The following is a 19,460-nucleotide window of genomic DNA, read 5'->3' as shown; positions in this document are numbered from 1 at the left end:
AGGACTAGCCTGAGAAGAAATTCCCAAAGTTCTGACCTCCCCTAATATTTAGACGATGCCGATTTAGGACTAACTTTCCATGACCTGTAGAGGGGAAATGCAGAGGACGAGAACCAGCCCGAATCTCACTAACAATCTCAAGTAGCTGCCCTTGTCTAAACTCATGCATGAAGAGCTCCTGAAGATATGGTTTGGTAGAAAGTACATTATGACCTTTGCTGTTAGATAGGCCTTTGTCCCAATCCTATATCCATCACTTATAACCTGTATGAATGCACCTCCTCTGAGTTTTCAGAGGTTTTTCGGGGGGGGGGGTTGTGTTGTTTTCCCCCCATCAGTTAAAATGGAGTCCATGACAACTGTCTCAAAACACTGCTGTGAAGATGAAATAAGATTTCACATGGGGCTCAGGTGAAGTCATCCCCCTGGAACGTGCATTCAGGGTACCTATAACCCTAACATTTAAAAGATAAGCAGCAAAAGAGAAGTCCTCAGAGTCTGGGACGTAGTATTCCAAGAAAGAAAGTGCTTCCTGTATCATGCAAGCCCCTACAGGTTAGAAAATACACTTTAATTATCTGTACATCCATAATGCCTAACATAGTATCTGAAACAGTGTACGTTCAGTAAATTATTGTTGACCGAACATGGAAATTAGCACAAGTTATGACATAGAAAAGTCCCTGTAGAAGAAGTGTTTGATGGTGGTGATCCCAGTTTTCTCCTGGTGGAAATTTCTTCTTGAGAAATACGAGAGATACGATTGTGAAAGAGGTTTTTGAGTGTATCATGGAAGGTCTGACATGAGATCAAGTATAATGAAAAGACTACGCAATAATAATCAGCAACATAAGCCTCTATTAGGTGAACCTTATGATGAGTGCTTCATCTGCACTATCTTATGTACGCATCACACAGCCTTTAAGAAAGCTGCTCCGTGTCCATTTTACATAAGGAAGTACTGCTTGCACAATTAGGTAACTTTCCAACATTACACAGCCCGTTTAGAGGGACCCTGGGTTTTGAATCTGGATCTGCTTGCTTCCAGAGTCTATGATCTTCATCACTATTCTGTGTACCTAACTCCCCACCAAATGTGTGTTCTGAATGCATGCCTGACAAGGCTCCCCTTGATGTAGCCTCTGTCCACTCTCCAGGCTTCTCCCATATTCCTTCCTTCTCTCTTTTTGAGCCATGCTACGCCTCACTCATTCTGTGAACAGTCCATGATCTTCCTCACTATCGAGCCTTTGCATAAAGTTTTCTCATCTCCTCCCATGTAAATCCCTTCTACCTGAGCTGCCTGGAGGCAGCTTGATTCTTCTTGCACCTGAATCAGCCCCTATGATTAACATCTTGAGAGAAGGCAGGGTAGCTATGGTTTGAGTAGAGAATGAGCTTGAAGCCAGGTAAAACCTGGCTACAATAAGAGGGACTTTGGGCAACTTACCCTTTTGAAGGAAGTGCTAGCTATGTGTACTTCACATGATTGTTTTAAGGACTTCCTGAGATGATGCATGCAGAACACTTAACATGCACTTAATCAGTGGCATCTATTATTAAAATGATGAATACTTTTATTCTAGTTTCAAGGTTCTTTGCTCAAATCATGGTCTAAAAGTTTCTCAAGCTTTTAATGTTCATTTCATTTATACCTAAAATAAATACTCACTAATATATTTCCTTGAATATCATACCTTCAGAAGAGAAGCAGAACATGCATGTCAGTAACTGAACCTACTATATAAGCAAAGAGAACTTCTTCAGGGGCTTCTAAGGGGAAAGGCCTCACATGAAACATTTATTCATCTGTTTTGTGTGTGTGTGTGTGTGTGTGTGTGTGTAAGACAAGAGAAATTAGGTAATTTCTAAGATTAAAATCAAAATATATATTATATTATATTTGAGGGTGATTTTGACTAGACTGACAATTTTATTTAACTGGTCCAGTTTTGAATTAGGTAATACATTTCTTTCATTGCTATTTAAATTAGAGAGAAATTACATGTATGTTTTTGTATTGGTACATATATACCAGGTGTGCCATTAAGCTTTGGAGAGTAATATGGATTCACAATGAAGATTCTTTTTAAACTACACTAAAAATATTGTTTTCTGTTCCCCAAACCTACAGTTTGTGAGATACGACTCTTTTAATAAATGTGGAGTTCCCCCATAATTCTCTTGAGTGATTTGTTTACCCAAGGCTTTCACGTGCTTATGACTGAATCAGGAATTATGAAAACCAAGCTGTATTTAAGCAAAAAACTTCCTAACCAATTGGGTTATGCCTCTTTTATCTAAATATCTTTGATTTCCAGTGCACATTCTCTCAGCTGTATTAAACACTGGCCAGAGCTATGTTCAAGAACATGTGAAAGGTGATTTTTGTGTCTATGTGCAATCTAAGTAGACCTTTGGGAGGTTAATCTTGTTTTCTGTTTGTTTATTTTTCAAATCCATCCTTCACATCTCTACAGAATGCTTCTTCTGCTCTCCTTTCTCTGTTTCCCAAGATTCAGTCTCAATGACATCATTTTCATTCTCAAAGATCTTTAGTGTTCCTTTAAGATTTACCAAGTTAATTAGTACAATGTTCTTATCTTGGTGTTTCTGAAACCCAGATTACCCTGTAAGATGCCACAGCAAAAACAATGGAAGTGGACATTTAGGAGACACATGTTCATTCATCCCTGGCTACTGGGATCATTACCTTGTGGCATCACCTGGCATAAGTGATATCATCTCGTCTGAGCCTTTGTTATCCCAACTGTACAATGAACTACATTTAAACTCTGGGGTCTCTAAAGTCTGCTCTAGCCCTGAAAGTCCACAGGTATCTGACTTAACCCTTGCAAATGCATTTTTTATGTGGTTGCCTTTGCTTCATTAGTTCCAGACTACATACTGATGTAAACCAGACTGCATACTGGTCTGTGCTCACGTCCAGCTGTTTTCTAGTTTCTATTCTCTTTGACTTATTTTTACAAAAGTTTCTCTTCTGCTTCTGTCAGTTCAAAATATTTCCAGTTCTTTAAGATTCCTTTCCTTTTTACCCACTCCATCCAGCCCTTCCTGACACTGACCAACTCATGGTGATACAGTCTCTGAAATTTTGCTTGAAACTCTTTCATATGATGCCCTATACAGTCTTTTATGATATTGTTTCTTATTTTTTCTTATTTAACTGAACTTAGAACAAAGGCATTCTCTTACTGACTTCTGCATGTTTCTGGAGCACCAAAACAGTGCCTGCACATGGTAGGCGCTCAATAAAATGTCTATGGAATAAAAAGCCTGGTTTGTCATTCTGATACATTGTAAATGGCAAAATTATCTCCTGTTACAGAAAAAGCTGTTAGCCTTTTATTTGGATTCCATTTTGTGTGTTATTTTTGATTGTTCAAAGATGCAGTTTAATACTGTTTTTTATTATACTGTATGAGTATTAGCTTTCCCTTGACAGTAAGACAGGCAGTAAGTGATGCAGTTTGGCTCTTTCTTCTCTCCAAGCTATTATACAGAGAATAAGCTCTGTGTGATGAGGTCATACCCCTGTCTCTAACAAAGAAACAGGTTGCCTCTTAGAGTTAAACATCTCAGACCATTCCCTGTAATCAGTTAACAATTTCTGCTTGATTACAATGGACACAATTTTCCCTTTGCTTCATTTTTTTAATTTAAATTTTTGGATCAAACTATCTGAGAAATTTGGTATATCCCTCCTTTCCTTCAAAAACATTTTTCATCATAAATGAATCTGTAATCAGAATTTAGAAGGTCATTCTCCAGTGATAAACACCATGTGGACGTTAAAGCCAAAACCACCCCCCACCTCTCCTACAATCCTTTCACCCCCGTTTTTCTGATGGAGGCTCCAGAGATCCCATGGGATCTGGCTGGTAAAGAGACCTAGTTGAATCATTTCAAAGCCCTGGAGTTTCTCTGGCTATTATGGCTGAGTAGCTGGGAGTATGAAGAAATTGTTACTTTGTTTGCCCTGAATCCCTGAGCCATCTGCACCACACAGAAAGTACTGCAAACTCCATTGTTCAAAATGAATATTTAAAAGTTCACTTTTGACATGCTTTTTTTTGGTTTTGTTTTAGTTTTCATTTAAAGCTTCTTACATCTCTTGATCCCAGCTGTTCTGTGTCTCATGTGCTGGCATCATTCTATATCCTGCTTAGTAGGATCAGGGATTGTAGATTATTGAACAGGAGCCTTCTTTTAACCCTTGAATGATTTTCATGGTAAATAATTAAGACAGTCTCAAATTCCTTCAAGATTTGTTCATTTGTGTTCACTAAAAACTATTGGGTCTGGAGTAAGCATTCAAGAGGTATTTTATGCTTTCTTCTTCTTGATTTTATTGGTTTTGTGTGCTTTATACCATTTCATTTTTCAGATCATTGTAGCCATGTGATGAGTTAATGTCCTTTCAGAGATTGTTTAATATCAATTCTAAACACACCCAAAGTGATAGCATGCATAAACCCTTTCTATAGGTCTTCCAGAGTGGAGACATTTGCAGATAGTGGGATGATTATAGTATACCTATAAACAATTTTTACTAAAGTCAATGGCTGTTGCTAGTCTTAAGTCCAGGGAATTCTTAGGAACTTGTCTCTCTATACTGAAAATTCATGATAGTGCAACCTTTTCAGTTTTACACATTATATGCAGAATTTAGAGTCTTAAACCTTCTTAACTTGGTAAAAGACCAATTGAGAGGTGTCAGAGAGATCTGTTCATGCTTTTGAACACCATATGTGACTCTTTACCTTCTGGTCTTGCCCAATAATGAAAACTCTAATCCTCCAGCTACAGCCTGTTGAAACTTTAGTACAGGATCTCCTGACATTGCTATATTGATATTTAGTGTTAGATGGTTTTGTTGTGTGGCCCCGTATCTTGTGCATTATAGGATATTCAGCAGCATCCTTGGCCTTTCCCCATTAGATGCCAGATGTTAGTAGTACCACTCTCATGACTTATGACAAAAAAAAATGTCTCCAGGCACAGCCAGATGTTCCCTAGGGGGCAAAGTTCCCACCTTCCATTGGAGAACAACTGCACTACCACCCCACTTCACCTTTCATAATTCCCTGTAGATATATGATGAGCATGTCAGGATTCAATGTACTTTTTAGGTGTTTTAACAGAAAGCAGCTTAGTATTTGCAATCCTAGGAGAGGTGTTCAGGGTGACCCCATCAGACTGTAGAGTTTTAAGGGTATGTTCCTTCAAACTGTCAGAATAGGAAACTGCTACTAGCCCCTACATTGCCGCAGCTGCCTCTCATACCCAGGGAGCTTCTGACCAAACTCAGGATTCAGAACACATATTTCTTCCCACCTTAATTACCAACAGAAGCAACAATATGCCCAGTCACAGTTTATCCTTTCAAGCCCCACATAACCGTTATATCACTCATTGACTGAACCTAATTCACAAACAGACTTCTAGCTTCACGGAAGTTTGGGAAATGTCATTTATCACTTTTTGACCCTTTGCAACACCTGTAAGAAGATAAAAATATGCTGTGGGCTAAAATACCATAGCCGGCCTGCCCTATTATGGCATATCTGCCTGTTGTACCTATGTGCTTCATCTGTTCATTCATTCATTTATTCATTCATTCATTCGTCATTAGCCCATCAATCTTTCAACAAATACTTAGTGAATAATTGTTAGGGCTCTCCCAGGTGCCAATAACTTGAATTGGTTTATTGAAAGGCATTAGTGGGGCAGCAAGGAGCTGAGTAGGCATTCGAGATGCAAAACATAGGCTTAGAGATGCCTTTGGACTCTCTCTTCTTCACACTTTTCCTGTCTCTCAACATACTGTTTCTAGAATGAGCTTCACGAAGCACAGGAACGAATTCCTAAAAGTTACAGATTTGCACCCTAACTGCTTCACAAGCATGCAGTCATTTTTTTTCAACAAATATATATTGAGAACCCATTAAATGTTCCTGAAAGGAAAGGGATCTCTTCTTCCAACTAAAGTAAAAACAAACAAACGAAAAAGAATAAATGAGTAATAGGGAAGAAGGACCCTAGTTTTTCCAGTTTGGGTCATATGCTTCTTCCTGAACCAAGCAGTGGATAGGGCATTATAATTGACCCAGTGGGGATAAGATGTTTATACATTTAGATCAGTCAGCTAAGGAAGAAGTAGATAGTGGAGAAAAGATAGGAGAAAGTCATGATGTGGCTACCAGGGGGATGTCTCGCAGACAGAAATTTGCAGCATGTGCGATGTGATGCATATGCAGCACTAGGCTAGGTGCTGAGAATACTGCCTCGATCAAGGCAGTGTCTCTGGGAAGACTGCTGTGAAATCTGATCCAGTCAGACCCACTCATCGCAGCAGTGCCCACCACCGCCTCCTCTTCTCTTCTGGGCTACCCATTTGCACGCCCCACTGATGTTGCTATTGTTTGTATGTATCCTCCTCAGAAGACTCTGAACACCTTAAAATGGAAGCCTCTGGACTCTTACACTGGTCCTGTGCCTGGCATGTAGGTGGGACTCCATGTATGTCTACTGACTCAGTGTTGAGAGAGTAAAAGAACAAATGATTGACCGAACACATGAATGAAAGTCTTTCTTTCAAACCAAGACAAACTATACATGGGGGCCTAACTTCCTCCTTTCCTAAAGCGCCCCTGTTGGGGAAGTGAACCTGGCTCACTGGGAGGGTGATGGAGGGGCTTCTGATCTACTCTGACATGTTTCAATTTAGGCTTATCCTTCCTTTGCTCCTTTGCTGTGAAGTCTATCTTCTCGACGATGGGATTTTTATTGAATTTCTGATATGTGAATGAATCACCATGTAAAATGTAAGCTCTTTCTTGAATAAAATTACACAAACAAAATACTCGTGGAAAAATGAGGCTTATAAGTCTCTTCAGTGGGTGGTTATTTATAAGAACCCCTCCACCTTTCAGATGTTCTCATTTCAATAGCCCTGAGTGTTTCTAGTTGGAATTTTAGTGAGGAAGACATATGATCTGTGAGAAGTGGTATTTTATTTTGCTTGGCTATGAAAGCATTAAAAAAAACTGATAATGACCAAAAGTATTTTAAGTCACCACATAACATGCCTTCAGATGTCTTTTCTCTTTGTGTGTTGGGGGGCTGGGAGAATGAGATGGTTATGCCTATGATTAAAATCAATGAAGACCATTGCTGGTTTTAACACAGGATGACAATTTTGTACACCACAGTGGCACATAAAATGGTATCACCCATAAATCCTTGGCCCTTTCTGATGCTTCTAAGAAAACACATGAAATCATTTTGACTGATTAACAAGGCTGTGCTCTGCAGGCACCGCTGACCCTGAAGTTATTGGTATTACGTAAAGTATTTGAAGCTATAAATCAGGAGCAGTTTGCATTATTAACAGCAGGAAGATGTTTCCTAGGGAGAAAGAGAAAGGCAACAATTATTTAGGATTATTTGTGGTGCGTTTCCACGGTATTATGGTTTGGATGATACAAGAAAAAATCTGAGATATTCAATTCCTGGAAATGGCGTTTCTGGAAATTAGAGGCATTTCAGATTCAGAGGAAGGCCAATAGCTCAACATAGATTAGGTTTTACCTTTTGGAAGGTCTGTTTATGGTCCCTAGGATGGGACAGATATGATCGAATGGGGCTATTGATTCTCTCTGCTGCCTTTTTTCACCTACAATTGCACACTTCCCTCTTTATCATCCAGTGAAAATAGTCACCTTTTGGCTTATGGGGTTTGTGGTTGTGGAATACTGGGAGAGAATGGACAAACAGTGAATAGTTTTTGTTGTTGTTGTTGGTTGTTGTTGTTGTTTAATGGCTGCACCTGTAGTATATGGATGTTCCTGGGCCAGGGAATGAATCCAAGCCACAGCTGCGACCTACGCAACAGCTGTGGCAAAGCCAGATCCTTTAATCCACTGTGCAAGGCTGGGGATTGAACCTATGCCTCTACAGTGACCTGAGATGCTGTAGTCAGACTCCTAACCCATTGTGCCACAGCAGGAACTCCAAATAATTTTTAATTTAAACATGGAAAAAATAAAACAGCACTTAATTTGTCAAAATAAAAATGGCTAAAAATCAGTAAATATTCTACACATTATGTGATGTCTGTTGGTTAGGATCAAAGAACAACAGAAAGCCTTCGTGTTATATTAACTGAAGAGTACAAAGTATTTCCAGAAGTATAAATATATACCTCTCCAGAATACATCTCACCACTTTATCAAAAGCATTGAGACAGAACTAAACACCAACCAGGCTTGTGGTTCCAATATCACAATTTGTGTAATGTTTACCATTATTAAAGTATTGTACTGGTACCATTTTGGATAATGTCTGTAGTTGATAAACATGATAATAAGTTTTATTTTATTTTTTGTCTTTTTGTCTTTTTAGGGCTGCACCCACGGCATATGGAGGTTCCCAGGCTAGGGGGTCTAATCAGAGCTGTAGCTGCCGGCCTACACCACAGCTCATGGCAGTGCCGGATCCTCAACCCACTGAGTGAGGCCAGGGATCGAACCGCAACCTCATGGTTCCTAGTCAGATTTGTTTACGCTGCGCCAGGACGGGAACTCCAGTAATAAAATTTAGATGCAAACTTATCCTTTTGGTTGCAAACAGCAGAGATGGACTCATTAATTTAATTAAAATACTGGATGTTTAGCTTCATCTATGTTGGTCTCTGGAATGTATATCTTTCTTCCTCTTGTATATCTATATTCACTTTCAGTCACTTTTCCAACCCAGCTGGTTTGACTTGACATAGAGAATGTGGAACCAGTTTTCTCATGTGACCTGTGAAATTTACTAGGCACACAATTATTGATATTTTAAGTATCCATTTATTTATCTGCTCAACAAAGTGAATAATACCTGTATCTCTTAGGATTCCTGAAAGACTGAAATAGTGGTATGAAAGCACTTTTTAAATAGTAGGACATTGAACAAGTATAAGATATTTATATTTCCTAACTTTTAATTTTATAGCCTAAAAACTGCACTCCAAAACCTTCAAAAAATTGGATGTTTGGAAGGATATAGCTGAATTCAAAGAACCAAAAGAAAAAAGAAGACAACCTCACCTCAGGAAAATGAGGGATCAAGGTGGTTGTAGGCACTTATGCTCTGAAAAAATGTAGTAGAGCTTTATCAGTAAAATATTTTAAAGAAGCCCAACAAATTTCCCATTTTTTTGGTTACTACCTTGATTTTTGGAAAAGTAATTTTTTAAAATATTTCATGCTTTGTCGTTGCTGTGCAATGTCACATCTCTTTTCCATTTTTCGCTACCTCTGCTTTGCTGGTGCTCTAAGCAGATGCTTAGTCTGTCACTAGGCACTGCCATTAATACGATTCAATTCCAGTGACTTTTAGATTCTACTTCTCTGCCTTCGTGCTTCAGATATGCAGAGAGAGGGTCTGAATAGCTCATTTTTAGTCAACTATCTGTCCTCACAAGTCTAGGAGTCCAGGGCCAAGTAGCACAGGCGTGGCTACCAGGACCCACCCCTTTTCATGAAGGTATTTCTATAGAAGATAGATCACTATCAGCTGGAAATTCATTCCACCCTCCCTTTTTTGGTCGATATACTCTATGTTTTACCTGAAAGTGGAGGCTGTGCATGTTCTTATCTTTGACTACCTGGTCCCTCATCGCTTCAAACTTCCTACTTATAGTTGAAATCCAAGCTATGTAATAGGCAACAAAGGAAGGGAAAACTAGATTTAATGTTCATCCTGCCGCAGCGTCAACATAAGAGTTGATTGAAAAACGTTCACAAAAGGGAGAAGAAGCAAACTTCCCCCTGAAGACAGAGAACATAGGAGATCTCATCTCTAAGATGGGCATGAACTCTGTTTCATTTTTAATTCAGACCTCAGCTCCCACAAAGGAATCTTGAGATGATACTTAACATCTACTCGAAAGTGAGCCACTAGCTTCACCGTGACCTCTGCTGTTTTCTTCCCTTCATCTTCTGCAGCAGCTCTAGGGTTGTCTGTCTTCAGTGCCTTTAATATGGTGATGATAGGAGTTCCCATCAAGGCTCAGCGGAAATGAATCTCACTAGCATCCCTGAGGACACAGGTTCCATCCCTGGCCTTGCTCAGTGGGTTAAGGATCCGGCGTTGCCATGAGCTGTGGTGTAGGTCGCAGACTCAGCTTGGACCCTGCATTGCTGTGGCAGTGGTTTAGGCCAGCGGCTACAGCTCCGATTTGACCCATAGCCTGGGAACCTCCATATGCCTTGGGTTTGGCTCTAAAAAGACAAATATATATATATATATATATATATATATATATATATATATATATATATATATATATAGTGATGATATGAAGATCTTTCACTTCTTGCTCTACTGTTTACACATTAGCTTTTTTTTGCTATGTACTATCTTCCACTGGCACTGGTGACCCTACCCTTGTCCTCAGAAGCTGCCGTTGCTGATGTCTTAAGCATTCTTGAAAGATCACAGGTAGCAGAGACCTGCCTGCAACCCTCAGTGCTCAGGTGGCTGTTTTGTGCACAAAGGAGAATAACAGGTTCCTTTCTCCTTTTCAGTGTTGTGCGCTCCCATATGCATATGAGTACAGGGTTGCTGGTGTCTCATCATCTTCTCACTCACACTCTGCCACCCGTCCTGTTCATTCCTCTTATTCATGCATGTGCAAAGCTAGAATTGAAGACCAAATGTGCCACATAACAAATAGCTCATCTTCTACTGGCCATCGTCTTATGTTCATGTGATGACAGGAACCTTCCCCCACAGGAAGAGATAAGCTCATATGCTGAGAAAGCTTGGAAACAATCTGGGTTCTAAAGACATTAATAACCTATACAATTCACCAAGCAAGGAAACCTCCTACTCATGAACTTCTTGCTTTTTGAGATAATGCATACCCCTTGTTTTTGAAGGCCAGTGAGATGTCATATTCTCTTACATAAAGGTGGAAAGACTTTCACCGATAATGACAAAGTAAAAATGCACAGTCAAGATGGGAATTAAAATTCCTTTTACTGATTCTTTTTTTCTCTTCCATGGTTTAATTTCAGCAGAATCAGTTTGTCATCAGATAATTTACTCTCTTCTATCTAATGGTCTCTAGCTTTTTGAAGCAGTTGTAATTTTCGTTGAGGGAATGTATTTGTATTTGAGTTACAGGAATACTTTTAGCTCCATCTAAGTATTTCTTTAAAACCTTTCTTAAGGTACATTTAAAATTTTTCGTGTCTAGTGCATTAAAATATTTTTAAAGCAATGGAAGGAGAAGACACCATTCGGGCAAACTTCATTTTGTTTCCCAAAGCTATAACAAGTGGACGGATTTGTTTTTATATACTGTGAGTTCTTCTTTGGTTAAAATGAGTGACCCTATCTTCTCATGCTTCCAAGAAGAGTCATATTTGATTATAGCCAAGATGAAACTATAGCATTACAACCTAACTCTATCATTTTTATTAAATGAGGAATTTAAAACAGGCAATCTCTTTCAAGATGGCAGAGTGCCTATCTCTTTTTCTTCCTTCTCCCTATTGACATGACTTCAAATAAAACAAAATGGGCATGTAAAGGTATAAACCGAAAACAAACAAACAAAAATGGGTGAGGCAAGTATGCATCACCCGGGTTGCTCTGTAGAACTATCCCTTCTGGAAACACACACAAAAAACAACAACATAAAAGTATATTGGGGGTTGGTAACCAATAAGGTAGGAACAAGAATAATAAAACCAAGGACACTTTAGAAGATTTGCAGCCAAGGATGAAACAGATTTTCTCTGCAGGAACTCTGTAGGGCTTGGAAGTTGGAAATACTCTGGCTGCAAAAAGTAGAAATGAAGTATTTTTAAAAGTCTATAGAAGAAAGAGTTGCTCTCTCTACCTCTCTCCTATATCTGCACACAGACTGCCTGGCATAAAGGGGTTTAACCTACATGAAGAAAGGCAAAATGGCAAAACAATTCAAGTATTTCCTATCAAATAAACTAAACCATCTTTGGGGCAGGGTTAACTAAGGTAGTTAGTGGGAGAGAGAACACCCCAGAATTAAGTGATGCATATTCTGTCTTAAGGATCTGAAAACTTAACTGCCAGCTCTTTGCCCACTCATATTAAACAAAATATGCCAAGCCCTACACAGTGTTCACAGTCAGATTTGCTGTAGTCTCTTAATTAAATGAAGAACAAGCATCTCTGAACATCAGAGAAAATTTTCAATGCAAAGGATAAAGTCTCAAATACTTTTAAAAAAATGAGAGAGAAAAAAATCCTTCCCATGGGAAATGATATATTTTTGAAGAATAGAAGATATTCTAATTAGTGTTCCTAGAGGGATTTGGAAAATAGTACCTTAATAAAATGAGAGCAGCAGGAAAGGAAGAAATACCAAATATAAGCAAGAAAGAATACCTGAGTTTGAAAAAAAAAGAAAGAAAAGAAGAAGAAAAGAAAAGAAAGTCAAGGAAGATCACCTGGAAAGCAAAAAATTGAGATAATATAAAAATTAAAAATTAAACTGTTTTTTTTTTGCCACACCTGTGGCATCCGGATGTTCCCAGGCTAGGGGTCTAATTGGAGCAGCAGCTACTGGCTTACACCACAGCTCACGGCGACACCGGATCCTTAACCCACTGAGTGAGCCCAGGGATCGAACCTGAATCTTCATCGATAGTAGTTGGGTTTGTTACTGCTGCGCCACGACAGGAACTCCAAAATTATCTATTTTTTTTAACACTCTTGAGAACAGTAGACATAAGAACGGCTAAAAGAATTATATCCGAAGGACATGGCATTTCCCAATAACAGGAATGATCTTTCACTTTCCCCTCTGGGTATAGGCAGGTTAAAAATTAGGCCCAACAAAGGCAGGAACACCTTCCAGGGGTAAGGAGAAACGAGGCAGGTGATGACATTGTGGGCTAACGTAATGGATCTCTAGACCCCTGAACCCAAAGCTGATTCTCTCTGCTTGCTGATTTTTCCCCCTGTAGGACTTTTGTTGACTGTTTGGCGGTGACAGCATAGAAGAAAAAAGTTTTGGCTGGAAAGCAAGAAGAGCTCTCTGCAGTCTCACAGTTCTTGAATCTTGCAAGAGGGAAGAGATTGCAACACATCCAGGAACGATCTCACCCTGAAGACACTTGAAATAAGAGGTAAGTTGAAACCAACTAAAGTGGCAACCTAGTCCCAAACTAGCTCAACTACTGTTTAGATGGAAGTAATCATTTTTTTTTTTTTTTTTGCACCAGTTACCGAGTTGCTAAATTCCCATCTGGGAAACATTTTATTCTGTTTGTAAGGCTCTTTTAAATATTATCTCTGGAGTACAGTAAGCAATTAATTCAGAGATATGTAAGATAAAGCAAATACTCCTCAATAGACAAAGCGGTCATAGAAATAGGCTCAGGGGTTGGAATTAGTAGACAGAACACTAAAGTAGCCCTCACAGATATGTTGGAAGAGCAGGTGAACAATAGACAAAGGGATGTAGAATTTGAACAGAGCAACGGAATCTGCAAAAGAGAATAAAATGGACATTTTAGAACTAGAAAATCTAAAACCTGAAATTAAAAATTAATTGTATGGTTAAACTTCTGGGGAAATGGAGTGGAAATAAACTCTAAATTATATTGTTCAAGGGTAAAAATGCAACCGATGGAGGAACTCAAAACGATAAAAAACTGTATAGGTCAGTGGTTAATTAGGAAAATTAGCAAGTAGTATCTATGAACTAATTTGTCATGATTATTGAAATAAACCAATTGACATTTCAAAAACTACAAAATAAAAGTGTGTGTGCGGTGGGGGCCGGGGATAAGAAGGAAAATCCTAAAAGATAAAGGTTAAAAGGAACTGACTAGGCACCCAGATTGGAAGTGGGAGACGTGAGGTGGGAGATGGCTGCTTTTTATTATATCGCGTTAGTCCTTTGTATATCTTACTATGGTAAAACCTTTTGAAAACATTAACTGGTAAGTTAAAAAGCAAATTGCTTGAAGTTAAAACACAGTACCCAGGTGGAGAATGTGCATTAAGTTGAGCTCTGTCCTGACAGACAATGGCCAATTAAGTCATCTTGGGTTGTAGAAAGAAAGGGACTTTGATATAAAGGAGTTGTTGAATGGCTCATTTTTTTTTAACCTCTTCTTTTTTGTTAGGAGAATGACTATAGTTTTAATAGAAATGGCGTATGCTTATTATAAAAAAATCCAAAAGAAAATTACTGAGAAAAATGTGGAATATTCTTTCTAATTCTTTCTCCATCACAGACATTATCCTGAGTCAACAGCTTTATGAGCTATTGCTATTAGGTTGGATGGCTGATAAACAAATAAAGACAAAATCTTTTCAAAACAGCATGAAAAATTATTTCTGTTTTAAGCAAAATAATTGTTTCATTTGTTTGAGTTTAGCAAAGAAGAGTTTCCTAAGAAATAAAAGGATTGCTGAATGCCAACAAAATATTTCTTTGTCCCCAAAACTATTGTTTCATAGCAGAGTCCCCTAATCCTAAGAAATTGTGAACAATATTGCATTGGAGTTGCTATTTTTAACATGTTTAAACCTTCCTCAGTAATAATCTCTGCTGTGAGAGACGATGATATTAGCACTTTATATTTGCCCCCAACTTTCATCTCCACTTCTTAGTTTTTTATTAGTTATGTAAGATTTAACACCTATGAAAATCGTCTACTATGTCTTTGTGATTAAGCTTACATTTACCGTAATTACTGCAGGAAATAATCTTGGTTTTATTCAAATGGTTCCTGTTCCAGTTCTTTTGCAGTCGCTTCTCCATTCCAAGGTTTTTTTAACTCTTGAGTTTTGAGGAGTTTTCATGTGGAGAGTTTCAGATCAGATGTGTATGGAGACTACGGGAGTTCTGACATTTGTGTTTTCTTCTATGATACAGAAGCATATTTGAGAATATTTTTTTGGTTGCCACTTCTCTGGACCTGAATCTCATCTGGGTCTAATATTTGGGTCTGCGCATTCCCTCAGAACCTTGTAGAAATTGCTCCTTTGTCTTCTGACAGTGAGTGTGGCTTTGAGGAAGTCTGAAGTTAGCCTAAACTCTTTCCTGCTTGAATTTAATGTGTCACTTTAACTGGAATTACTGAAGACTGCTTTCCTTTTGTATTTCAGTGACAATCAGAATCTGTCTCAGTGGATGGTTCTTTGTCAAGGATTTGTCCTTGCAAATCAGGTCATTTCTGCTGTATTTCTAACACTTTCCTCTCCAGCCTCCACACACCCATTTACTTTTTCCCCCCTTTCATCAAAATTAGACTATTTGTGTGTACAAACTTTTGTCATACCTTCTTTTACAGTTGTAATCACAGAAAAAATGGGAGGGGTGCTGATCTTTTTGGGGGAAATTAATGCTACTGGAGAATTGTGTAAATAGAGCATAATAGAGGACATTACTTTTAGGGAATACCACACATTTAGAAGTAAACACATAAATCAGTGGTTGCTTTCATTTATAGCAGCCTCTTAAAAGCAGAGCCTCTGAAGCAATTGTATCTGGGACAGGCAGGACCTCGTCTAGTTTTGAGATATATTGTTGCCCTCTGACTATCATCCCATAGTCAGGAGAATTTCGATTGTGAATTAAAGCTAATCTGTTCAGATTTCTTAAGGAGAAAAAATACAGTCTCTCAGAACACATTGGATGGTTTATTTAACCATTATTTAAACCATTGAAATTAATGGGGCTGGTCTTTTGTTTAGGAAAACTTATTTAATGTTTATGATTTAACATCCTATCCTACACGGACCAGGCGTTTGCTGACATAAATTTAGTACAAAGTTGCCAGTTATTTTAATTTATGAATTGCGAGTAGGAGCAGAATGTGTAGCACAGCTGTTAGTCAATATTAGAAGGACATTTTTAACATAATTTTTCTTCATGATTAAAGACTATTGTAGAAGCAGAAGCTTAAAACTCAGTCCCACCAGCCATTTTGCATTCTCATTGTTACACCATGATGTTTGAAAAAAGGAGATCTAAAGGTACAAGATATGTATTGGTCCCTGATTTTTCTTCTTAAAGGCAGGATCACATTCTAAAATGCTGGGAATGTAGTTAGCTGTCTTCTTTTTGAAAGACTTGCTGTGGATTCGATGCAACAACAAAAATATATGACACATGCTGTTCTAGGAACAAGACTGGGCACTATTATCACAGATAACTCGTTTGGAAAAGGAAGTTGATTTTTAAGTGAATCTATAGAATCACAAAAAAATAATTTTTAAGTGAATCTATAGATTTTTATGTGAATCTATAGAATCACAGAAAATAATTAGACACGAAGAGTGAATCTAGGGCATGTCTCTTATTTTACAAAATGCAAATATGTTTTTCTTCATAATATGGAATGCCTAATACCAGTTTTTAAAATAGGGCAAAAGCAATGATTTACTGAATCCTTTCTTCAAAAAGTAGAAAACAATGATGAATTGGGCTTGCAATGGAATAGTAACCTAGCTCCTTACCCCAGTTTCTTTTTACTTATGCTTAAGTTTCTACATCTGTAGCTTATGATAGCATTTATCAGAAGCTTTGTGAGACTGATGTTTTAGCAAGTAATCCCATTATTGTTCCCTGCAGGACAGGCTGATAATAGCAACCACTGTTTCTGTGTAATGTATTACATCAGAAAGCTTGTCATCAACTGTTACAGATTCATTAAGAAGCCAGGTTTAAGCTTGGTTTCTTCGTTTATTGGAAATTTCTTAGGAATGTCTATTGCAGCAATGAGTCAAGGAAATGATTTCCCACTGCTAGGTTGTTTTATATTTTCTTTTGTTTTAAAAAGAAAGATAGAGTATCCTTTCTAGGTTTCTGGAAAGTCTAAAATGTGGAAGTTTCCTCCAGGGCTCTAATTCTTTTCACTGTAGTTTGAGCGAAAAGGAGATTCTGGTTATATTATTAGGAAAAAAAAATATATGTGTATATATATAATATATATATATTAGACTATATATAGTCTCTGCAGGAAGTTTGCCTATTGACTGATAAACCTAAGTAGGCCATTTGAACTGCAATTTTTGTAATGCTGAGGAAGAGAATGCCCACTTTTCAAGACAAAAAAAAAAATAGCTAAAGATGATGAGCATTTGTCACAGACAGAAAACAAACTTATTAAGGGGAAAGAGGGATAAACTAGGAGTTTGAGATTAACATATACACACTACTATAAATAAAATAAATAAACAATGTGGACCTACTGTATAGCACAGAGGACTACACCCAATACCTATAAGGTAAAAGACCATGAATAAAAGTTATATATGTGTGTATGTGTGTGTTTCATATATAAATATGCAACTCTGGGCTGTATACCTAACATGATGTCATAAATCAGCTATACTTACATTAAAAATTAATTAATTAAAAAAATGATCAGCATTTGGCAAAATACCAAATTTCACAAGCCCTTAGAATCATATTTTCCACAAGCTCTTTCATGTGTTTCAAGAATAAAGCAGTTATTTTGTTCAGACACATTATCATCCATAAACTCTCTTGACCCCGTTTCTAGAACAATGGAAATTCTTTTAAGCTTTTCTCCAAAAGGAGATATGAGCTACTGTTTATCCTAACCCCTTCCTCCTCCCATACAATGTCACACTCCCAAGATAATATTCTCAACCGCAGTATTAACTAGGAGCATGTAGAAGGCGGTAGCAGTGTATATTTATCCACTCATTCTCTGTTATTTCAGCAAATATTTGAGTGCCTACTATTCACCAGGCACATTCAGGATAAATGAATTAAAATACGTTCCCTGCACTCAAGCAGCTCAAAGTCCAGTATATGTGTAATTAACTCCAAAAAATAGGCACTGAGAGGATGCTTTTTAAAAATATGCTTTATCTTGACTCTGTATGATTTTTACAGTAAAAAATGATACCTTTTTGAGAAAAGACAGCCTGTTCAATAAGTGGTGCTGGGAAAACTGGACAGCCACATGTAAAAGGATGAAATTAGAACACTCCCTAACACCATCCACAAAAGTAAACTCAAAATGTATTAAAGACCTAGATATAAGACCAGATACCATAAAATTCTTAGAGGAAAACATAGGCCAAACACTCTCCAGCATAAACGACAGCAGCATTTTGTCAGATCCACCTCTTAATGACAATGAAAACAAAAATAAACAAATAGGACTTAATTAAACTTTAAAGTTTCTGCACAGCAAAGGAAACCCTAAACGAAATGAAAAGACAACTCATAGAATGGGAGAGGATATTTGCAAATGAATCGACTGACAAGGGATTAATCTCCAAAATTTATAAACACCTCCTACTGCTCAATACCAAAAAAACAAACAGCCCCATCAAAAAATGGGTAGAAGATCTAAATAGACCGTTCTCCAAAGAAGACATATGGATGGCCAAAAACACATGAGAAGATGTTCAAAATCACTCATTATTAGAGAAATGCAAATTAAAATCACTATGAGGTACCACCTTACACCAGCTAGAATGGCCATCTCAAAAAGTCTATAAACAATAAGTGCTGGAGAGGGCATGGAGAAAAAGGAACCCTATTACACTGTAAATTGGTAGGATTGTAAATTGGTGCAACCACTGTGGAAGAGTGTGGGGAGATGCCTCAGAAGACTAAAAATAGAACTACCATTTGACCCAGCAATCCCACTCTGGGCATCTGTCCAGAGAAAACCATGACTCAAAAAGACACATGTACTCCAATGTTCATTGCAGCACTGTTTGCAATAGCCGAGACATGGAAACAACCTAAATGTCCATCAACAGAGGAGTGTGGATCAAGAAGATGTGGTACATATACCCAATGGAATATTTTACTCAGCCCTTAGAAGGAATGAAATAACAGCATTTTAGCAACATGGATGGACCTAGAAATTATCATGCTAAGTGAAGTCAGTCAGACAATGAGACACCAATATCGAATGCTATCACTGACATGCAGAATCTGAAAAAAGGACAGACTGAACTTCTTTGCAGAACAGATACTGACTCAGAGACTTCGAAAAACTTATGGTTTCCAAAGGAGTGAGGTTGGGGAATGGAGGATGCGCTGGGGTTGTGGGATGCAAATACTGTAAAACTGGATTGTGATGATCGGTGTACAACTATAAGTGTAATAAATTCACTGAGTAATAAAAAAAGATACCTTTTGAACTAAGAAGACTATATGGGTAGTGTCAATTGAAAAAATGTACAACCTACAAATTGAGAATTATGTTTTCTGTGGCAGACTTGCTGAGGACTTAATCTCGGGACACAGACGCTCATGTAGCTCTGAGGGACAGCTCTGAAGTGGAAGGGAAGAGCCAGGATATAGAGGAGTTTTTGCAACAAAAACCAGGCAGTCAGAACATCAAAAGATTACTGTCAGTTAAGAAAGAATAGACATTTCAAGTTAATGA

The 19,460-nt window shown here is 37.9% G+C and overlaps 1 long non-coding RNA gene across 2 annotated transcripts in view; it reads left to right on the top strand.

The window, feature by feature from the left end:
• The window catches only part of LOC110260376 (uncharacterized), an 878,819-nt gene that overhangs the window by 535,983 nt on the left and 323,376 nt on the right, over positions 1–19,460 (top strand). For both annotated transcript variants that reach the window (XR_014844693.1, XR_014844695.1), the window contains one exon: positions 13,029–13,190. This is a non-coding gene — a long non-coding RNA (uncharacterized LOC110260376). The remainder of the gene's footprint in view (positions 1–13,028; positions 13,191–19,460) is intronic.

Source organism: Sus scrofa, chromosome 4 (assembly GCF_054392235.1).
Source record: "Sus scrofa isolate SSC_HxYL_T2T_F1_AM1 chromosome 4, Sscrofa_HxYL_maternal_Yorkshire_Landrace_v2.0, whole genome shotgun sequence".
In the NCBI taxonomy this organism is placed as follows: domain Eukaryota; kingdom Metazoa; phylum Chordata; class Mammalia; order Artiodactyla; family Suidae; genus Sus; species Sus scrofa.
This window is presented reverse-complemented; position numbering and strand designations above follow the sequence as displayed.